Below are 22,488 nucleotides of genomic sequence, written 5' to 3' on the forward strand. Positions count from 1 at the left end.
TCAACTTCCTTAGCGATCAGGGAAATGCAAATCAAGACAACTTTAAGATACCATCTTACACCTGTCAGAATGGCGAAAATCAAAAACACCAATGATAGCCTTTGCTGGAGAGGTTGTGGAGAAAGGGGAACACTCATCCATTGCTGGTGGGAATGCAAACTTGTGCAACCACTTTGGAAAGCCGTGTGGCAGTTTCTCAGGAAATTCGGGATCAACCTACCCCAGGACCCAGCAATACCACTCTTAGGAATATACCCAAGAGATGCCCTATCATACAACAAAAGTATATGCTCAACTATGTTCATAGCAGCATTGTTTGTAATAGCCTTGAAGGTTTTTTATACATACTTTGCTTCAGTGGTTTCTCCTTCCTCTGCTTCTCTGCACCATTCATTCCCTTGTTTCTTGATTCATACCCTTCTGCTCTAGCCCCCTTTCCCTTTCATGTCACATGTACTCTAGCACATTCCCCTCCTTCTCTGGTCTAGTTTCTAGTTTCATGGCACCCACATAAATACAAATTAGAAATAGCATCAGCACATGAAATAAAACATGTAGTACTTGTCATTTTTCCCTTGGTTCTTGGTTAATTGTATTCAAAATACTAATTTCGAGACCCATCAATTTAAATTCCCAGTCGGTTCATTTTTCTTAGCTGAGGCTAAGTAAATTCTGTTGTGTATGTGTATTGCATTTTCATTATCCATTCATCTGCTGATAGAAATCTGTTGTGTTTTTTTTCTTCATAATAGTCATTTTGACTGGAGTAAGATGAAATCTCAATGTAGTTTTAATTTTCAATGAACTCTCAATGTATTTTAATTTCTCTTAGGGCTAGAGAAGTTGCATAGTTCTTAAAACATTGTGTGTGTGTGTGTGTGTGTGTGTGTGTTTGTGTGTGTGTAGACATGTGTAAACTAATGTAGGTATATGTCTGTGAGAGAGAGGTAAGGGCTGGTTTGTTGAGCCTAGTTCTCCAATGGGTTCTGTGGATCCAATTAAAGGTAATCAAGCTTTGCGTTAAGTGCCCTTCCCTGCTAAGCCTCTCCCTGGCTGTGCACACTTTAAAAGTATCTATTGGTAGTCTATGTTTCTTCTTTTGAGAGCTGTCTATTCAGTTCCTTAGCCTATTTATTTACTGGCCTGGAGGGTTATGGTGGTAAGTTGTGCAGCTTTTTATATATTGCAGATACTAATATCTTATCTGATGTATGCCTGACAAGGACATTCTTCTCCGTTCTCTAGGCGGTTTCACTTGCTGCTACTTACTTTCCTTTGTTGCACAGAAGTGTTTTAGTGTCATGTAATCTCATTTGTCAACTCCTTGGGTTATTTCCTGTGTTGTTAGAGCCCCATCCAGAAGGTTTCTGCTTATGCTGATATTGTAAGCTGCCTTCCTCTAGGTGGTTTGTTGTTTCAGGTTTTAAATTAAATCTTCGATCCATTTCAGGCTGATTTTTGGTAGATGAGAAGTAGGAATCTAATTACATTTTCCCGAAGATGGATATCCAGCGTTGCAAGCCTCATGTGTGGAACAGGCTGTCTTTCCTCCAGGATGTGCTCTTGATGCCTTTGCAAACAAATAGGTATCCATTGCCATCTGGGTTTATTTCTGGGGGTTTGTTTTTGTTCTGTTTGTTCAAATGTGTAAACTTTTTTTTTTGTGCCAGTACAATTTTGACTTTGTGATATAATTTGAGGTCAGGCACTATGGTACATCAGCAGTGTCTTTATGTGTAGGATGCCCTGTCTTTGAGTGGTCTTTGTTTCCATATGAATTTTAAGATGGATATTTCTTGTTCATTGAAGAATGTCATTGAAAATCTGATGGGGATTGTATTGAGTTGTAGATTCTTTGGGTAATAAAATAGGTATGTATGTGTGAATGAGTGAGTGAGTGTGTGTGTGTGTGTGTGTGTGTGTGTGTGTAAAACTCCAAATTTGCTTTGCTTCATCCCCCATGCTGGTATTAAATGTGTGAATTATGTGTCTTATCACAACCTGGCTCCAGTATTGATTTTGTTAGTCTAGGAGTATGGACAAACTTTCCAACATCTATAATCTTGTTAGTTTACTTTTTTTCCCAGGGTTTAAAGTTTTCATCTCAGAGGTCATTCACTGTCTTGGTTGGATTTATTCTTAAGCACTCTTGTTGAAACTATTTTCAATAGGGAAGGTTTCCTAATTTCCTAATTTATTTTTTCAGTTACTGATCTTTGTTGATTTTATACCCTGATGTTTTGCAGAAAACATGCTTCAGATCTAAAATTTTTCTTGGGAAGTTTGTAGGATCATTTAAGTAGAATTGCTTCTGCAACTAGGGTTTTTTTTTTTCCTCCTCCCATTTTTATTTGTATTTCTAAGCTTCTGTGTGTCTTCTCTTGTCTTATTCCTTTACTATGAGTTTGAGCCCAGGACTTAACAAGAGTTTTTCCATATTTTAGAGAAATTTTCAGTTTTCTGCACTTAGCTTAATGTTGGCTATAGGTTTGTCAGTGATAGATTTTACTAGTTTTTTTTTTAAATTTTAAGTTCTTCAGAATTTTTTTATGCTGACATGTTGAACCTCTGTAAAACACCTTTTCTTCATTTATCAAGTCAATCGTATAATGTATGTGTTTAAATCTAACCAGATGGATTATTAGTTTCTGATTCATGTATGCTGAATCAATTTTGTATCCCTGGAATGAAAGTAACCTTATTTTAAGATATATTTTTAACGTATTCCTGAATTTTGTCTGCAGGTATTGTGTTGAGAATATTTTCAATTATTTTACTATAAGGAACTCGCAAACAGGAAATATCACATGGCTAGATTAACACAACCACCAAAACATGCACTATCCTAGTTGCAAAGCTGCAATAAATTTCTCTGCAATTTGAACTGCCATTCTGAAGCTGTGGATCTTGGTTTTGGATTTTACATATTCATCATTTACATTTTAGGCTCGTATTTACAAATAACACTTTAAATATCCATGAAAGAGTCAAGACCAGTAAAACAACTGGCTTTACCCCCTTTTACACAACTCATGTGCGATTTACCTCATTTTGCCTTTTCTCATCATCTAGTATTATTTTCTCATTCTCCCTTCTACCTGTCACACTACACACATGTGTGCACTGATTTACTTATGTATGCACATGTATACATGATAGGATAGGACTTGCACAGGGGGAAGAATATACATTTTTCTGAGGTTGGATGACCTTGCTTAATTATACATTCTGACTTCACTCATTTTCCTGAAAATTTTGTGCTTCCATTTTTCTTCAGGGTTCAATAGTATTTCATATTATATCTGCTCAGATTTTAATTATCTATGCATTTGTTGATGGAAAGCTAGGTTGATTTAATTTCCTTGCTAAAGTGAATCGATCAGCAATAAGTATGTGGATACAAATATCTCTGGTATAGTAAAATAACTGGGTTATGTGGTAGTTCTACCTCCAAAATTATTTACATAATGGCTTACATTAATTTGTACCCCCAAGCAGTGAAAAATTATTCCTTTTCCATACCCTCTCAAATATTTCATTGAAATTTTCATACTAATATTCAACAGAAATTTCTTTTGTAACTTTTTATATCTATCTTGTCTTTTTATAAGGGTAATGTTTGGTAAATCTTCCTTCTTTCTGTTTTATTGAAACAGTTTGCAATTGTTGATGTGAGATCTTCCTTTTTCTGGGATGCAGCCCCAAGTAAATTTCCCATGCTCCAGTAGAGAGTTCTATAACCATGAACACACTGGGAACATGAACTGAACTCAGTGAGTAAGAGAAGAGTACATAAATTTGGGAGGAAGATGCAGTGGGGGGTAGAAAGAAGCTGATTGGATTGGAAGGACTGAAGTTGGATTTGATCAAATCTCTCTCTCTCTCTCTCTCTCTCTCTCTCTCTCTCTCTCTCTCACACACACACACACACACACACAATTCAGCAATGATCCCATAGGTCCTAGACTTCTGTCTATAGGGAAATATTGTCTTGCCTTTTAAGAAATTGTTTGAGAATTCTATAAATGCATATAATGTGTTTGGATCAAATTAATTACTTTTCTAATTCTTGCCCTATATGCCTCCACCAGTTTTCCCTCGCAATTTAATTTGCTTTTCTGAAACTAAAGACGAGATGAGGAAGAGATGAAGAGGGGGAGAAGAACCTTGTAAGATGCTGGACAGAGGCTCAGTGCTTAAGAGCACTGTCAACTCTTTCAGATGACCAGGGTTCAATTCCCAAAACCTGCACAATGACTAACAATCATCTACAACTCCAATCTTAGGTTATTTAATACCATCTTCTGGCCTCTGCAGACACCATGCACAAAACTCAAGTCCAAATGGATCAAAGACCTCAATATCACTCTGAACACACTGAACCCGATAGAAGAGAAAGTGGGAAGTACTCTACAACATATGGGCACAGGAGATCGCTTCCTATGTATAACCCCAGCAGCACAGACACTAAGGGAAACATTGAACAAATGGGACCTCCTGAAACTGAGAAGCTTCTGTAAAGCAAAGGACACTGTCACTAAGACAAAAAGGCAACCTACTGACTGGGAGAAGATCTTCACAAACCCGTAAGAGACAAAGGTCTGATCTCCAAAATATATAAAGAACTCAAGAAACTAAACTTTAAAATGCTAATTAACCCAATTAAAAATAGGGCACTGAACTGAACAGAGAATTCTCAACAGAAGAAGTTCAAATGGCCAAAAGACACTTAAGGTCATGCTCAACCTCCTTAGCGATCAGGGAAATGCAAATCAAAACAACTTTGAGATACCATCTTATACCTGTCAGAATGGCTAAAATCAAAAACACCAATGAAAGCCTTTGCTGAAGAGGATGTGGAGTAAGGGGCACACTCATCCATTGCTGGTGGGAATGCAAACTTGTGCAACCACTTTGGAAATCAGTGTTGCCTATTTTCAAGGGTTTTTGCTTTGTCAGTTGATATGATGCTTTCATTTTTCTTCAGCTGATTTCTCGGTAGATCACCAATACACTCTAACCCTTCCTCTTCTCGTCCTCTTCATAAGATTGTATAAATAGTCAAGCTTTGTGGCATTTTCTTATTACTCTCTGCAGGTATGCAGAAATTCAATTTTTTAATTTCCATTGTAACCTGATGTTTTCTTGAAATTATTATATTTTCCAGCTAGAAGACTATCTTTGTGATGGAATTTCAATGTTAAACATCTAATAGTATTCTAAAAGGATGTTCTGTGATATTTTTACACTGGAGAATGTATCATGAATTTCTGTGAGGCCTCCTATCTGGTTAAGCCAAGTGACTGAAGACAAGATTTCTATTATCAAATAATGTAGCTCGATAAATTTTATGTCCACTTTATATTACTCAGATTATGTAGATCCACAATTAACTCCTTGTGCTTCATTAAACCTTTATCAAACAATGTAAATTAAATTTCTCACAATAAATGTTTTTGCATTTTATCAATATATTTGTTACTGTAGCTTTTATATTTCATATATGCCATATTGATGATAGTTTGCAATCAGATGCAAGAGACTTTAAGTTTTAAGCAAATGAGTTCCCCCATTTGTATGTTCTGCTTTGGTACATGAATCTAGCTTTGTCACTATGTAATAGTTTATACATTTTCTGTATGGTACAGAATTTGTCTTGCTTAATTTTCTTATATATGAGACTGTATACTGGTTTATTTTTTGTCTTGAAATATACTTTTATGTCTGTTACTTAATTTATCACATTTAACTTACATGTTTTACACATTGTGTTTCTAACCTTTTCCCATTTCAGCACTTCCCTGTCCAGATCTGACTGCTTTTTCTGTTCCTTACACTCTGCTCCTTGGTAGCTTCCCAACACTCGTTACCAGTCCTCTAGCAACAGTTCTCAGAGTCACGTCTTGCTTCACTAAGCTAGGCCTTTGGAAAGTTTTTCAGTAAGTACACATGTAACTCTACTTTTCCAACTCTTGCTTATTAATATTTTTCCTTTGGCAGGGTATAATGTAATCAGTTAAAACTTCATATCTTTGAAGAATTAGTGGGGACTGGTTAATTTTATATGTTGATGCTTATGTCTGTGTGATTATATTTCCTTCTGTAAAGAACAATCATTTTGCTTTCATACTCACCGTTGTTTACTTAGCTTTGAAAATAGTAACTCTGTCATTGTATGCCAACGTGGTGCTCATTTTGTATTTTTTCTTCTGCACAGTATGCCCTCCTTCAAGTCTTTTTGCTTATAATCTCAATAATGAATGGAACTCTGTCTCTTTTCATTTGTTTACTCATTTATAGAGAAACATTAATCTTTGTATGCATACACATGTTCCAATTTTCTTCTGAAATATTTTCCAGTATTACCCATTTCATTTGCTCACATTATTCAATTATATCCACTGTACACATAGTTTTATTTCCACAAGTGTCTCTCTAGTTGCCACAGAGATATATGTAGAGTCTTCTCTTTCCTTGTGCTTGGTTCTTTAGCTCAACCAGCTCACTGTTTTGTCTTTTTATCTTTTTGAATTGATTCATCTCAAGAGTTGAGTTTCTTCTTACAGTGAGCATATCTTATGATAACACTATTTAAAGGACTAAGATTGCAATGATTATCATTAGATATATTGCATTATAACTCTCTAGCTATCATTTGTTTTCTTTGACTTTTAACTCATAAAATTTTTTACATTACAGCTGGGTGGTGGTGCCTTTAATATCAGCACTTGGGAGGCAGAGATAGGTTAATCTCTGTGAGTTTGAGGCCAGTCTGGTCTACAGAGTGAGTTCTAGGACAGGCTCCAAAACCTACCGAGAAACCCTGTCTCAAAAAGCAGGAAAAAAAAGAAAAGAAAAATATTTTTTACATTATGTTTTCATCATATTTTATGTTCATTAGTTTATTTTTTAAATGCCATTTTGTTTTATGTGTCTGAGTATCTTGTCTCTCTATAGGTATGCATGCCATGTGCAAGCTAGATCTCCATGGAAGCCAGAAGTGGGTACCAGATCTATTAAAACTGGAGCTATGGGTGGTTGGAAGCCACCATTTGGGTGCTGGGAACTGTTATATGACATTATGTGTCCTAGGAAGACTTGAATAAATAGGGAAATACCATATAGAAAAATGACAGTAGACCTAAGTGTGGATACCACAAAAGTCCAAATTGGTTTGTTATGCTCAAAATCCAGAACATGAATCACTGCCACAAGTCCAACTCCGAAGCAAAAACAAAGAGTCTTCATTGCGAGTTAACTCTGGTCCCTCCAACCCTCTGAAGTGAGAGCAGCAGCAAGAGCAGCAGTAGCCACAGAACAGTGCAGGAGAGACCCACAGTGGAGCAGTCAAGCCCCTGGGCTTGTTATTGGATGCCTCCTGTTTGGGTGAGGAAACTTCCAGGATCCCAGGCTTGGGATTGGCTTCCCCTATGGTGTAAGGGGGCTTTCCAGGCCTGAGGAGAATCCCAAGCCTTTGAGGGCTCTGTGATTGCATGGCTTTGTTTCAGGGGCCCTTTCATCTCAGTGAAGACCTGTTCTTGTTCTATGCCCATGCAAGCATTGGTTGTCGGGTTTTTTTTTTTTTTTTTTTTTTTTTTTTTTGTCTCATGTTGTTGATCTTAGATGTAGCATGAAATCTTAAAAGTTCTGATTTGTATTTTCCTGGTAGCTGAGGATAATGAACATTGAAAAGAATATAATTTTCAGGTATTTGCAATTCATCTTTTAAGAACTCTTTGCTTAGTAACTTGACCCATTTTTAAAAAATTGTTTTCTTGATGCTTAGTTTTTTTTAGTTCTTTGTACATTCTAGCTAATAACCCTCTATTGATAATAAGATATTTTACCATTCTATAGGTTATCTCTTCAATAAAATGATGGTATCTTTGCTGTATAGGAACTCTTTAGTTTCATGTAGTACCATTTTTAATTTTTGGTATTAATGCCCATGTTTCTGGGGTTCTGTTTGGAGAGTTCTTCCAGTGTCTATAGTGTCTATAGGTTCAAAACTAGTGCTTGGAAACCATTCATGAAAAGAGAAAGGCAGAAATCTGTTTATTATGTTGTTAAATCTGAAACCCATCATTGTTATTGCATCTAAAATAAGGTCTGACCACAAAGTGTTTAATGAACTAGAGAATTTTGAGCCAAGAATATTTGGGATACTTTCTGATCTGATCAAAAAGTTAACATAAAAAAATTCTTGCTTCATCTTTCCTAATGACAGTTATGTCCATTTCTATTTTTCATTTGGTTCTTCTTTCCTGGGGTTGGGAGGATCTATCTGTCATCTTGGGCGTTCAATCATGTATAAAATACACTTATTTCCTATAGATTCAAAAATACATTGCTATCAACTTGATGACAAACAGATTTATTGTTTCAGCTAGAGGCTAAAAATAGGCTCCAAACAAGAGTATTGACAAGACTGTATTCCCTCCTGGAGGCACAGAGAAGAGTCTATTTAGTGCTGTCTCTTGCAATGGGCTTTTGAGATTTCTTGGATTCTGGCTGCATCATTCCAATTTTTCTCCCCATCTTTACAGTGCTTTCTTGTCTGAGCATCTCACCCTCTGTATCTCTCTTAGAAAGACACATGATTGCATTTAAGTCTACAGAGATAGTCTTGGACAGCTTGCAAATTTCAGTATCTTGAACTTAACTAATACTTGCAAAGACCTCCTTTTCCATATTTACAGGCTTCATTGATTATGATCTCACCTTTTTAGGGGAGCCATTATCAGAATATCATACTATGAAAAACCCATCTCTAAAATCTCATTAGTTGATAGGTAAACCATACCACTGCACATACTATGACGATTGCCTCCCATTTATCTGCATCTACCAATGGAGCTCACAAAGCATTTCAACTAGAAGCACTTCTGGTTTCAATACCACATCATAGGAGCTAAGAGAGAAAAGGGAACTTGTAAGGCCATGTGCCATCTTCCTCCTCTGACCTGTAGCCATTAGAATTTAGTTCTTGGCTGAGGTTATCTATAAGGGCAGTAGAAACAAACACAAAGAAATGAATCCATCAAGAAAGATGTGTGAGGGACATTGGTTGAACGTCATTTGGAGTTAATGCTTTGAGTCTTGAAGACAAACAGCTATGTCCAGCTAAAGCAATTAGGTAGATGAAAAGATTACTGCTTGCAGTAAGATAGCTCCCTCAGTCCTCTTAGTGTCGCCAAAGTGGAAATTGAGAATGGCATAAAGCATAAAACCACATGACTTGTCCAGTCACTCAAATGAATAAAACTTGAATATAATTGCAACATAATTGTACGTATGTGAAATTATGACCAAAAAAATGTGCCTCTTTTTAAAGAAGCTCGGAAGGCATACAGCACATGCAGGCTTGTAATGAGAGGCGGTAGGCATGAATTTTCATTAATAAACAACTATGCCACTTATTTCTCTGGAAGTTATTTTCCTCTCTAATATATAAGTTTGAGAAAAGAACTACAATGAATTAGAAAATATAATCCCTGCCAATCCATTCTGGTTACAGTGATGGCACTATGATTCCTGGAGTTCATCACACCTTGCCTAAAAGAATGAGTTTTGGAGCTTTGGAATTTATATATTTAGATATTGGGTATAATATTTCAGTTAGTAGGGTCCTAGAAGAGGCAATTGCATTAATTGCAGCTTTTATATCTTCTACCGATTAGAGCCCAGTGTTAATTGAGGTCAATAATGTGGGTTCAATTTCGCTAAAGGCCAGATGGTTTTGCTTAGTTAGGGGGCAATGGGCTAGCTCCCCATCCCACTCATGGGCATCATTGATCCTGTAGGAGAGGAAAACAAAGCCCCGGTCTCTTCCTTGTGAGCAAAAGGTCATCATCATTACAGAATCCAGCATTCATAGACTCCTGGGGTTGAGAGAAATTGTGTGACCTTCAGAGAGGAAAAATAAGTTTCATCATAATTATGGTGCTCGAAAAAAAATACTGGTAGCTTTTGGATTATTAATAATCCTGCATCTCTTCTTTAAATGGTAAATTACTTACGTTGGGGTATGGCAGTTAAGGTTTCATCTGAAAACCAAGGTAGTGCTGGCTATGAAATGCAGGTGACTAACTATATAAACAACCACAAAAGGCATTATACATTACACCTGTCGGGGGGTCGGGAGCAAGGGCTGAAGAGCGTTAAGAACGAGATGGGTGGATGCTGGAAAGCACAAGAACGAGAGGCCCAGCAAAATGAGTGAGAACCTGCATCTCGCACTCACTGCCTCTAAGCCTGCTACTTCTTTGCTGTGAGCAACCTCCTACAGAAGAAGATGGTGTCCTTCTACCCAGGAACTGCAAAAAAGCCTGGCCAGCATTTAGCATTTGGAGGAATCTATGGATGAGGTCTACTTTGAGGGCTCAGTCTGAGTCTGTGGATTTGACTATTGCCTTATATATAACAAGACTGAGTAACGGCAAACATGAACCCTACCCTAACTGGAGAGTTTGTTGACTATTGTAGGTCAATGCAAGGGTCCATCTCTCTTCAGATCTCGTACCAAATGTCTTTTGTGGCCCATGCTAAACTAATTTACAAGAAGGGCATTCTGGGAAATATAGCTTTGGCTTAGCTAAATTGGCATGGCACAAGTTGGCATGGAAGAAATTTTAATTCTAAGAGACTTGTCAATCAAGTTCTCTCTATATATTTATGTACATACATAAGTTATATACTAGTATTAATGGATACTGTGTGTTTGATGTGATTATATAATCATGTACTGCCTAATAATATTTCCTAGGTGACGGGTTACATATGAGAGTGAGTGATTGGTAACATCATGGCCATAGTCTGTATAAATATACTCTGTTTGTACAAAGACATAATATACCCAAGAAATAATTTCTGATCATGCATAATATATAAATACATATATATATATATATACACATGCACTTTCACAAACACACACACACACACAGCAGTACTTTTTTATCAGGACCTCCAGCTCACAAATAACAACACTGAGACATTATTATTTATGAAAGCTTAGGCTTGTCCTCAACTAGGTCTCATACTTTACCAATTTATAGTAACCTATGTTCTGCCATGTGGTGTTACCTTTCTTTCATCTTGTACCTCCTGTTTTCTCCTTTGTTTCCCTTCCCTGGCAAATCCACTTTTTTTTTTCTTCCCTGAAATTCCCCCTATACCTCTTGCCTAGCTATTGGCCATTCAGCTCTTTATTACTCCTATCACAACAACGCATCTCCACACGGTGTACAAATTCCATAGCACACACAGCCTATTCTTTTAAGAAAAAAAATACATTTTTCCTAGGCACCTGACAGTTGAATCTCTTACCTGGGGCGGGTGAATAATCAGTGTATTCCTTTCATTTAAATAAAGCGAATGAATTAGCAAATGATAATCTAGAAGCTAAAACTGATTCACTCCCCATATCAGTAAAAAATGGTTTATTAGTACAAACAACCACCCTTGGCTGTTTTTCACTCATTGCTATTTTTCTATGTAAATATCTTAGTAATTCAACAAAGAGCATACTTCCTGAAGAACCTAACTATGCACTATCTGATGTTTTGAAGGAATTGTCAGTGAGCTGCTACATTGAAGTTCAATACACCAGCATATTGTTTTGAATGGCTCAGTTCTAACTCTGACCTAGACGGTCCTCACTTTCTCACGCTGGTGACAAGAAATATTTAACAAAACAAAGTTCTCTTACACCAGATTTCTCTCCCTTGAATCCAGTCATTTTTTTGTTAACTACAACTAAAAACTCCATGCTGAGATTAAGAGACACTTCCAGAAAGACTTGACACAAAGCCAACAAACCGTTGGGTTTTACATATTCCTGTTAAAGGTGGTTAGATTTAATTAATCAAGTTACATACTAAGTACAGGCCTGAAACAATAACACAGAAAAGGTACTGGCATTGGAGATGCAGGACCATGAGTTGGTCAGTTTAAATCTCAATTTCTTGCTTGAGCTAGCTATTTATGCTTGACTTGTATCTTGTGGCCACCTGATGAAGTTACTTCTCTGTGTCATGATTTTACTAAGGAAAGGCTACTTATGTTTTGCATGTTGGCTTCCAAAACTCATGGGTTTGAAGAGTGATTGCCAATACAATGGAGTTGGGTGTAGGTGTTTTCTCACTACGTGGGTTGATTAAGGCCATTATGATTAGCAAATCATATATCCTGAAAGCAAGATTGCTATAACTCCAGCCAGTCTTCAAGCTCTGCCTCTCCCTGCCCGTCTCACCCTTGCCCTTCTCTCTGCTGTTTCGTGATCCTGAGGGCTCAGGCTTTCTTGAGATGTTTGCTACCATTGCCCTCTGACTTTCTAGTGCTGTTGCAGCAACACGGGATGGACTGAGCGACCAGCTCTGATGAGAGACTGTTTTCTTTCACAGAAAATGCCAGCTACAAAAATCAGTCCAGTAAGACTCAGAATTGTAAACAACATTTTCTAGCTTGTATCAGACCAATTAAGTCAGGATGGCGGCTCCCAGGCTAGACCTCTGTCCACACATTTGACAAGTGATCCTTAACTCTGTCAACTTCTTGGTGTAATTGAGTCTCTAAATGTTTGCTAAGGCTAGTTAGGTCACCCAGAGAGTCAATGGTCGCTCATTCTCTGCTTTCCTAATGGATCTCTGTGACAGTCACTATCATTACCTTCCTTTCATTTTTATCTCATTCCGTATGCAGCCTGGCCCTTGTTTAGGTGTTTGAGCTTCTTTTTGTAAATAGAGTACTTTATGAATAAGACACAGGTGAAATCTCAGGAGCGTGCCTTCTGGGAGGTGGCATTCTACTCTGAGCACAGTTAACAACAGTAAATAAAGGTTATTTCTGGCAATAGGGCAAAAATTAGAAAGCAAAAGGTCCCGAGTTAACTGCTGCAGAGGCCGTTTACTGTGTTTGCACAACTGCTTTGTGAACGACAATGAAGGCTTATGTCGCTTGACTGTGCAGCTCAGTGTGTGCGTTTTGGGTTGTATAAGTACTTCGACTTTTGCTGGCTTTCTTAATCAGCCAGGTCCCTCCTACCCGAATACTTATTCTTTCAGCATTTTATTTCCAACTGCTGTGGTTCCCAGTCTTACACCAAACCACAGTAGGAAAAAATGTCCCCCAAAATGTGTGATGATCTGCGTAACCTCTAACAATAGAAACTGTGGTTTCCTGGGGGAGTAAAATGGCCCAAAGTCACCAAACTTTCAAGGATGCTACACGTAATCCAAATAATCTCAAAGCAATCTTCTTGGAATTAATTATACTTCTTTGGAGGGAGCTGCACTGGTGCTTGCTTGTATTTAATCGCCTCTCCTTAGTATTTTTGTGTTGTACTTGCTTCTGACTTTGTTCCTAATCGAAAGGTCCCTTGTAATATTTGATTTAGCTTTTCAGACTAACCTAGGGGGATTGATTAGTCTTGGGTTCATACAAAATAAGTCAAGCCAGTCCTGATACTGTGTGTGTCAGGAGTGATGTCCTTTTCTAGAAACCATCACTTTTCTTGGGCAGAACGCCTGAGGTGTAAACGAACCAGTCTGTTTTGTCACACACAGAACGATATCTCGTATTGTATTTAATGGTCAACATGGCAGATGCTCAAGAAATGATTCCTTCTCCACCATGCCATTTGTAACAGCAATACCCACCTAATGGTTAGATGCTGGCCCACATCCTTTTCTTCCACAGCAATAACAGGGTTATTTATATTTAGTTAGACATGCCACGTTTACTATCACTCCTGGCAGGCTTTTTGTTTGTTTTCTCTAAAGTTACTGGATGAAGCTTAAGGCTAGGTGTTTCTTCTGATCGCTGGGAAAATCATACCCTGGGTCTGGAACTTGAAGTCTTGCTGATGTGGAAAGATGAGGACATCACATTTAATAGTAACATTTTTCTCATATCTTGTGCTTTAAAATCAGGATGGAACTGCAATCTATTTCTGACTATTTGAACTTTGCAAATGCTCTTCTTTTCTCTGGTGTGTCTACCCAGGTCATTTCTTTGCATTTATATCTTTTAATATTTTAATAAGTTATTTATTTTATTATTTTATGCATATGTGCTTTTGGCCTTTGTGTGTGTGTGTGTGTGTGTGTGTGTGTGTGTATCATGTAGATGCCTGGTACAAGGATAGACCAGAAAAGGATACATTGGGACTGGAGTTACAAATGGTTGTGAGGCTCCATGTGGGTTCTGGGAATTGAACTCCTCTGTAAGAGCAACACACGCCCTCAACTGCTGAGCCAACACTCTAACCCTGTTCTTTAGTAGGACGATTTTGCTGGCTCATCCTCCTATTCAACAATCAGAAGGTGAGATTTTCTTAATAATGAGATTCTCTAAATTATAAGCACAGTGCCAAACTCATTTCAAAAGTATAATACTGTTGGTTAAATTAATACACAGATATCAGTTTTGAAAAAGATAGTCGCTAAAGAACTACAATCTCCTCTTTTCAGGAAAGAATATTATAGTTTGTTAATTTCCTTTAAGGGTCATCGTCAAGAAAAAAGAAACAATAGCAACAACAACAAGAAGTGGAACAATGAGTTGGGAATAATTGGAAATGAAAATGATCAAGAGAGACCATGTATTTTATGAGCTCAGTTTAGTAAATGATAGAACTTTTTCTTTTTGCTTTTAAAAAGTAAAAGCCTTCTTTTGAAAGTGACACTTTAAGTATATATCTTAGACTAGTCATCAACCTAAAAAAGGAAGAAATGCATTTTTTGTTGCTATGTAAATTTGGTACAATTTTTTTTATTGAGAAAAGGAAAAAAAAAGTTTCCACCTCCTCCCAGCCTCCCATTTCCCTCCCCCTCCTCCCACCCTTCTCCCCCTCCCCCCACGCCTCTCCCCCTCCCTCTCCAGTCCAAAGAGCAGTCAGGGTTCCCTGCCCCGTGGAAAGTCCAAGGTCCTCCCCCCTCCGTCCATGTCTAGGGGAGCTCACCAAGGCCAGCTGGACTGTGACTGAAAAAGCATGGGATAAAACCGGACTCTCTGATCATGGCGAACAATGAGGGCTGATGAGAACCCAAGGACAATGGCACGGGGTTTTGATCCTACTTCATGTTCTGGCTTGGTGGGAGGCCAGGGATGTTCACCTTCAATTTGGTACAAATTTAGTGACTTAATATTTAGTGATTTAGTATAGGATGCTGAGATGGAAGAAACACGTGTCTGGGATCAGCCTGGGCTATGTGGGTTTGCCTGTGGTACCTAGTGCTATCTATATCTCTGAGAGCCAAGTCACTGTGATTATTCATATCTAAGCCCACACCCATGACTAAATCAGCAATTAAAGAGCACCATCTGCATCCACTTAGAACCTCAAATTTCTTTATTATAAAAATGTCCCGAATCCCATGGAAGCTGTCTGATGAACAAAGTCATATCTATACTGATTAATTAATGTCCATGTTACCCGTCATCCTGGTCAGGCTAGCTCTCCACTCTTGCACACTTCTAGGGCACAATAATGGCATCCTTCCTGGTGTTGTTATTAGTCCTAGTCCACGCATTCATAACATTTGTTGGGAAAGGAAACCTATATCCTCAGTTTTGTGGTGGCTCGCTTGCATGTGGTCCTTTCATTCTCCAATGTTCCTTGTGCTTTTTGAGTTCTATTCAAATTAGTCTTAGGATCCCACTATTGCGAGAAATCCATGGATTCTTGAGAAAACTTATTTAACCACATATGAATACAGTGGGAAGCTACGCCATTGCCTTTTCGTCTACTGTGAAAGGATGGAGAAAGCTCCGAACCAGGTCATGAAGAAACATGTCAAGAAGCCTTCCATGTCCAAGCCTTCCATGTTCAAGCCATGTTCTCATGGAAGCCTTCCATGAGAGCCTGTGTGTGACATCCCAACCTCATTTCTTATCTGGTCATGTAGGAAAAAACCACACCCAGGGCAAGACACTTCCAAATGTCATTGGTTAAAAGGATAGAGCTCCCACAACATCCCACACATAAAATAACCCTTTGGGGCACTCCCCTTTTAGAGGAGGCATGGCACTCTTCAAAAAGTGCTTACTGGTTCCCTGTAACAGTGCAAAACCTTATCTACACAGCCTGCAAAATGCCTCTTAGACTGACTGCCAGTCTAGTAAAGGGAGAAATGAATTTTTCATTGCTATGTAAATTTGTCACAGGTTTAGGGACTTTACATAATTATTTTTTATGTGACAATATCTGGAGGTCAGAAATTTTGACAAGGTTTAGCTCAGTTTCCCTTTTAAGAGTCTCATTTAGCTATGCTTGGCATGCGACTTCATATAAGCTAAAGTCATCTCAGAAGAGGAAGAACTCCAATTGAGAAAATGCTTCCAGCAAATTGGCTTGTAGGCAAGCTTGTGGTGGGGGGGGGGCATTTTCTCAATTAATGTTTGATGTAGGAGATCCCAACGCATTGTGGGTGGTTTCTACCCTGGTCCTGGATAATATACGAAAGCAGACCGAGCAAGCCCCTAAGCAGTGTTTCTTAATGGTCTTGTCTTCGCTCCTGGCATGACTTCTCTTAGTGGCAGACTGTAACCTGGGAGTTGTAAGATGAAACAAACCCTTTCCTTCCTCTAATTTGCTTTTGGTCAGTGTTTTATTACAGCAATAGAAGGCCAATCTAAGATAATAGCGAAAATCAAGTTTTGGGCTGTAACTGCAATCTCACCTTGGGCATAAGATTGTATTATAGCCCATTTAAAAAATCACCTTTACACATTTATACTGAGGGAACACACATGTGTCATGGAGTCTGTGTGGAGGTCAGACAATGACTTCTATGAGACAGTTCTCTTTTTCTACCTGGTGGATCCCAAAGACTAAACTCATACTGAATTTAGATCAAACTTAGGTTGTAAGGTTTGATGGCAAGTGCCTTAACCTGATGAACCATCTCACGAGCCCAGGGTTTTATTTATATCCCATTAGACTGTTAGGAGAGTTCAGTTCCATGGGGCTATAAGGGTGGCATTCCCTGATTTTGATGGCTATCATTTGGAGGTCATTGTTATCTACTTGGGGATGTGCAGAAGTTAGTGAGAAGAAACGCAGGGAGGACCCAGGGATTTTGATTGATTCCATCTTGACATCCCATTGTCAAACTAATTGGAAGTCTGTATTATCGAAAGTTATGAAAAGCAGTCTAATGGATCATTTTCTCTATTAAAAAAATCAAGTTCTTTCTGTGCTCAGAATCAGCTTCATTCATGGCGTTGCTTTCCAGTTTCCCTGTATAGTCATGGAGAAGGAAGTTAGAGTAGTTAGGCACATGGATAGTTGAGGGGGGCATCAATCTGTCAGCCAGAGCGTGATCTAAAAAGCTTATCAGCTCCACTTGATGGAGAATGCGTAGAGAGGAGAACAAGAGGGCAGCGAGACAGGGAAATGGCTCAACCTCCTGGCATTATCTTCATGCCTTTCAAGAAGCTGGTGAACTCACCTAGCATTTGTTCAGCTGATCTGTGCTGTCCAGAAATCACATCTTCCCCACTTAAAGACAAAAGGCATCTCCCCATATCATGTTTTTTCTGACAGCCTCCTGTCAGACACTTGCAAAGCTCATCAGGCCCACCGACAGGAGCCCTTGACAGAACAAGGGTGACATTTCAAAGAAAGAATGATGATAGGGTGCCTACCAGCGCACGATGGAAAAACGCTCCTTTGAAAGGTACAGAGGAAATTTCAGAGCATCAGCCGTGTAGTGCTCTGCACCAAGTTCTTTCATGTAGCTCGACATGAGTCAAATTATGTAGAAGTTGCAAATGCCAAGTCACTGAAAGATGAATTTAAAATTCTTACTTTACAGTCTCAAATTAGTGTGGACACTTCCCATCAAGAAGGGCATTTGTTTCACTTGAATTCTTGGCACAAATATTGCTCTTTTATGAACAAATTGCTCCTGCAAAAGTGATGTTCCCCACAGGTAGGAGAAAGGATTGCTTTTACATTTCCAGTAACTAAATGAATATGTATTCTTGATAGGCACTTTAGAAATTCCTTCCTTGCAGGGTGCAAGAAACTATAGTTACCACTATTTGAAATACTAAGCCTTAAGTACCAAGAAATAGCTTGCCCTTTCTGTAATGCAGGCTTGAGCAGCAGAGTCAGATGCTGTTCATTTCTAGATTGCCAGTTTGGGAGGAATTCAATAGTGTGACTGAACATGATGAGGGCAGAACAACTCCCCTTAGCCGTTTGCTTCACCCTGGAGTGTAACTTTTGCAGATAGGCTCCTGCATGGTGTTGGCGCCATCATACAGCAGGCTCCTGGTTGCACAATTATTATTATACCTACTTCCTACATTTAGTGGATTCATACGCACAGAAAATGAGGAGACTGTACACTGTACATTTCCTTTCAAAAGACAGGGTGGAAGTTTGGAATTCAATCCCAGGGTCAAACCGACCATCTTTGGAAATTTTGCAGCTTGCTTGAGATTCAGTTCTTAGGCCAACAAAATGGAGAAAGAAGAATGAACCCATGTGTTCTAGAATATAATTCTTTTCTTTTAGGGTTTGTGCATCATAGCTATTGCTATGCCTGAAGCCCTATTAAATCAGGACTCCTGTGCTCCTACAATACTCAGTCCTCTTTTCTTTACTCCAAGCATGAGGGCCTTCTCGATGTGTTTCAGGGTTGCCTAGCATAAGCTTCTCTCTGGGATTCCACTTTTGCTATTCCTGTCCCCTGGGAGGGTCTTATCCACTCCCTCTTCACCACCATCCTATGATCTGTGTGTAACCCAAGCTTCACTTTCATAGCTCACATGGTAGCATTTCATGACTTTCTAATAATGACCCGAGCACTACCTTACAGTGCCTGGCTGCATCAAGTCTCAGAAACCAAGGAAAAAGAAAACACGATGCTCTCACACTTATATTTCATACCTCCAGAGCCAGTACCATCTGAATAACACTCCCAAGTTTGTCTGTTAGCTGGGATGCATTATCTTCCCCCTTTTGTCCCATTATTAGGAACTTTCCTATGTTAAAGAATTTGTTTTCTAGAAGCAAGCAACACCTTAGGTGTAGTTGACTCTTTCTTTGGGCCACCAACCAGCTCCCCCATAAAGACACAGAGACTTATTATTAATTATGTGTGCTTGGCCTAATAGTTCTTTTAACTTAAATTAATCTGTTTCTACTCATCTACATTTTGCCTTGGGGATTTTTACCTTTCTTTCATTCTGGATGTCCTACTTCCTGTTTCCTCCATGTCTTTCTGTCTGTCTGGCCCCTGGTATCTCTCCTCCTCCCCCAGCCTAAATTCCCACTTACTCTCTCTGCCCTGAAGTCTCACCTATATCTTCTCCTTTGCTATTGGCCATTCAGCTTTTTATTAGACCAACCAGGTGCCTTAGGCAGCCTTAGGCTGTAAAAACAGCAACACATCCTTACATAATTAAACAAATGCAACATATCTTCATATAGTAAAATATTCTGCAACAATTAGGCTTTATCCTTTCACAAGCAGGGTACTTGGCTGGGAGGGGACTTTTCTAAAGGGCACTCTTTCCAATATCCCAGTGAAAAGCAGGATACTTCTCCTTAATGTCACCAAAGTCCTTAAAAATCACAGCCTCTATGTCAAGACATGTCTTGGCTGTCACTTTAAGTTTCCTAGTGCTCTTTTCCTCTCCAGATTGTCTATTTTGTACTTCGTTCTACTCAATTTGCTTTGCTTCATTTCATCTACGTAAGAGTTATCAATAGTAACCCCACCACAGAGTCAATGTTATGCAGTCCAATGTTTCTTTATTCTCACATCAAAAACGTATGTTCATTACCTTTTAATTTAATTGTGAGACGATTCTCAGGACACTGAGAGATAACAGCCAAATTCTTTGACAAAAAACATGTGACTAGCTTCCATCCCAAAAGCTGATACATCCTTTGCATTTCTCTAATATTCAGTCAGACATGGGACTCCACAGTTCACATTACTTTCAACACTACTGTCTTCCAGGTGCCCACTATGGCCAATTAAGCTTGGTTTGCAGTGTCCATCTGCTTTTCTAATCCAAAGTTCTAAAGTCTTCAACATTCCTTTAGAATAAAAGCCACCCAAAACAAATAAAAACAAATAAACCAACAATAACAACAAGAACAAAACCCATACATAGATCTAATCTACATGGGAAGTAGAGAAAGACAAGCTGAGTAAATTGGGAGCATGGGGACCTTGGAAGAGGGTTGAAGGGGAAAGGAAGGCGGGGAGGGGAGGAGAGAAAAATGTAGAGCTCAACAAAAATCAATAAAAAAAGACCAATGTGTTCATGTTCTTTGTAGAAATGTTACAAATCTGTTAGAATCTTTTTATTGCTATGATAAAATGTCCAGACTAAAAGGAATGTCAGAAAGTGGTAGTTTAGCTAAACTTAGGTTTCTAGAGGGAGAGTTCATAATGGCTGCTGAGACATGGCAGCAGACACAGCATGAAGTTCAGAGATTATGTCTTGGCCACACAAAGAAGGTTGAGAGGGTGAACTGGAATCTGGAAAACAAAGTTAGAAGGTCTCTAAGCCTGTCCCCAGCAAGATTTCATATCCTAAAAATTCCAAAATATTCCCAAACATCACCACCAAGTGGGGATCAAGTTTTCAAATAATGAGACTATGGGGACATTTCTCATCTAAATCACAACAGACATCACGCTCAACAGTTTTTATAAATTTGGATTTTTCCTACATTTCATATGTTTGAAGTTAAGATCACACACATTATCTCATAGGTATGTTTTCAGTTTAAAACCTCATGTTTACGGAGCAAGACCAGGAGAAGTGAATGTCTAATTAAAATACTTGGGTAGGAAAACAGGAATTTTACTGGAGTGAGAATAACTTTCAGAATTCTACCAAAAAAGGCGCTCAAGTTCTGTACTGATCAAAACACAAAGAAAATGTTCCGAGAAGTTGGATTTGACATTTAAAATAAACGTAACTATTACACCATTGCAGCAAACAGTAGAACATGAGATGAAGCTAGGATTGGTCATGAAATATAGTTCCGTTTATGAATTAAAATAATTTATTGAATTAATGGTTATAGAGTGTGAAGGCAAACAGCCCATCACAGAACATGGCTAAAGAAATGAGGAATCAATGTCCTGATTCTTTTTTTTTTCCCTACATGTTCTTTCAGTCTTTGTTAACATTTCTATACCTTTTCCCTTTTTTCTTTTTCTTTCTGTGGTTCAGCTCTGGGAGATTTTCTTTCTGAGGGTTGGTCATTTTTTGACTACTGATTGACACTTTTAAGCTAGTACAATTTTGACCAAAGAGAGGAGTTAAAGATGGTTTTGTCTCATGATCTTGATAAAGAGTGTTTAGTGGAGATAAACGTGGCAAATTCCCGTGTATACTGAAGAGATTAGCGCTTATGTGTCCAAAATGAATTCTAGAAAGGATTCAAGTATTGGTCTCGGGGAGAAATCATTTGGACACAGAAATTTAACTTTCCAGCATAGAAGTAGTTCCTTTTAGTTTCAGATGGAAAGGAAGTGTCACGAAAGAGTATCCCAGAAAGTGGGTGAAGACTACATTGACCACACTTGTTTCGATTTACAAGGCCTGATTGGCTTTTTTGTAGGAGGCTTGACAATTGACATTCTCTTGTCTTTATTGCAATAAAGATCCTTCACTCAACTTTGCTAAAGACCAGGAGCTTCCAAGCATACTCTGTACGTTCCTGCCTGTGACTAATTTCTGATACTTTCTTTACTTGAAATGCTTTTTGTTCACAATATCAAATATTGAAAGTTTTTCATAACATTAAATAGAGTTCAAATACCATCTTTTACAAACAGCTTAGTCTATTTCCCCTAATATGAAGACGATATAGCATTTCCCCCTAAATTCTTGTGTTTACTAGTGTCTCTGCAAGCCCCATGTGTATACATTTTGAAATAGAAATTATAAATTGCAGATGTATTTTCATGTACTGTCTAGACTTGCAAGATTGTAACTATGAAAGACCAGCTATATTGTGATCTTAGCATTCAGTGATAAGCCCACCCTTTTTTGATGTTCCTATAATTCAAAGTCCATCAATCTGGGTTGAGGTCCTTCCTACCATAGTGGTTCTCACCACCTCCATATGAAGCTTGATCCTTTGGCATGGATTTGGGATTTCTGACATTAGTGAGCCAGGAACAACTGTCTTCTATGGCATCAGAGCTGCATCAAGGCTTTTGTTTTGGCTGATTTTTTTAAGTCCTACTTTAACAACAGGACAGTGATGGACCACAAAAGGATTCTGTTCATTGACAACGGAGGGAGAAAATGTGCGATAATTACAAGGAGCTCCAGGGAAAATCCAATGGTGGAAATGGTGTTTCAAGCTATTAAAGGATTTTTTAAAATCATCTTTCCTTTTTCAGGATTTGGAACAGCTTAAGTGCATTGAGCAGGTTTTTATAAGGAGCTTCTTTTGGGGATGACTGTTGGGGCTACAGTCCCAAATGTTATTTTTAGCTG

This window comes from Alexandromys fortis, unplaced genomic scaffold, assembly GCF_014885135.2.
Source record: "Alexandromys fortis isolate MF-2015 unplaced genomic scaffold, M_Fortis_MF-2015_v1.1 scaffold_55, whole genome shotgun sequence".
Taxonomy (NCBI): Eukaryota; Metazoa; Chordata; class Mammalia; order Rodentia; family Cricetidae; genus Alexandromys; species Alexandromys fortis.